Source organism: Cynocephalus volans, chromosome 4, assembly GCF_027409185.1.
Source record: "Cynocephalus volans isolate mCynVol1 chromosome 4, mCynVol1.pri, whole genome shotgun sequence".
Lineage (NCBI taxonomy): Eukaryota > Metazoa > Chordata > Mammalia > Dermoptera > Cynocephalidae > Cynocephalus > Cynocephalus volans.
Window position 1 is genome coordinate 32,962,125 of NC_084463.1, and position 2,209 is coordinate 32,964,333.

Consider the following 2,209-nt stretch of genomic DNA (forward strand, 5'->3'; position numbering starts at 1 on the left):
GTAGTTCTATCTGTAGTTGTTTGGGAAACCTTAATACTGTTTTCAGTATTGAATAGTACTGTGCTATTTCAGTAATAGCTGTGCTATTTTACAGTCCTACCATCAGTATAGAAGAGTTTCCCTTTCCCCTTATCCTGACCAGTATTTGATATTCTCAGTCTTTTTAATAATGGTCCATCTAACTGGGGTGAGATGATATCTCAGTGTGGTTTTGACTTGCATTTCCCTGATGACTAGTGATGTTGAGCATTTTTTTCATGTACCTGTTGGCCATTTGTGTGTCCTTAAAAAATGTTTATTCATCTCCTTTGCCCATTTTTTAATTGGATCATTTGTTTTTTTCACTGTATAATTGTTTGAGTTCTTTATATATCCTGGATATTAATCCCTTGTTGGAAGTATAATTTTCAGATATTTTCTCCCATACTGTAGGATGTCTTTCTGCTCTGTTGATTGTTTCCTTTGCTGTGCAGAAGCTTTTTAATTTGATATAGTCCCATTTGTTTATTTTTTCTTTTCTTGCTTGTGTTTTGGGGACCTTATTTATAAAGTCTTTGCCCAGGCCTACTTCCTAGAGTGTTTCCCCTATGTTTTCCTTAGTGATTTTATGGTTTGGGGCCTTATATTCAAGTCTTTAACCCATTTTGAGTTGATTTTGGTATACAGTGAGAGGTACAGGTCCAGTTTCATTCTTCGGTATACAGAAGTCCAGTTTTCAAACCATTTATTGAAGAGGCAATCTTTTCTTGTTGACTTTATCAAAGATCAGTTGGCTGTAAGAATGTAGATTGATTCCCATGTTCTCTATTCTGTTCCATTGATTTGATTGTCTGTTTTTATGCCAGTACCATGCTGTTTTGGTTACAATAGCTTTGTAATATAATTAGAAGTTTGGTAGTATTATGCCTCCAGCTTTATTATTATTATTATTATTTTTTGCTCAGGATTGCTTTGGTTATTTGGGGTCTCTTGTTGTTCCATATGAATGTTAGGATTGCTTTTTCTATTTCTGTGAAGAATGCCATTGGTATTTTGATGGGGATTGCATTGAATCTGTAGATTGCTTTGGGTAGAATGGACATTTTCACAATGTGAATTCTTCCAATCCAAGAGCATGGTATGTCTTTCCACCTTTTTGTGCCTTCTTTAATTTCTTTCAGTAATGTTTTGTAATTTTCATTGCAGACATCAGGAATCTGATTTCTGGGTATATATCCAAAGGATATGAAATGAAGTTCTCAATGTAATAGGTGTACTCCCATGTTTATTTCAGCATTAATCCCAATATAAAGATATGAAGACAATCTATTTGTCCTTGATGAATGAATTAAGAAAATATGAGGTGTGTGTGTGTGTGTGTGTGTGTGTGTGTGTGTGTGTGTGTGTGTGTGTAAAACATGGAATCTTATTGGGACTTAAGGAAAGAATGATATACTGCTTATTATTTAAAAAGATAGATAAACTCACATTATACTAAGTGAAGTAAACCAGACATAAGAGGACAAATACAACATGGTCTTACTCATATGAGGTATTTAAAATAGTCAAACTTGCATGGTCAGAGAATAAAATATTGGATAGCAGGGGTTTGGGGAATGAGGAATGTGGAGATCGTTGGTCAAGTTGAACAAAGTTTCAGTCATGCAAGAAAAATAAGTTCTGTTAATCTAATGCACTACAATGTGAGTATAGTTATCAGTACTTTATTGTATACTTCAGATTAAGAGAGTTGATTTTAAATGTTCTTACCATGCTCACACACAAAAGTGGCAACTATTTGTGGTGATGGATAAGGAAAAAAACAAAAATGCCCGTATTTGCAGAAAGTATGATTTTCAAATTAGGAAATTTGAAAACCAAAATAATAATAATGATAATATAAAAAAACCCAGCAATACATATAACAATAACACCAAAAGAAATAAAATACTTATAAAAATATATGAATGCAGTATGTAGACTTCAGGTCAAGATGGCTGAATAGATGGTCCCCAGCATCACTCTTTCCCCCAAATCAACTAATTTACATCTATAAAAAAATGATGACAGCCAAGCTGGGGCTGCTAGATCTCGGGGGAAGAGGAGGACAGACCTATGAAGTTCTTGAAGGTGGGAGAAGCCATGATGAGAGAAAAAAAGAGACCACTCTTTTGAACCCCAGCTGCTTCCAAGCTGGAGCTGCTGAGTACATGGAGCAGGTGCTGGCAAA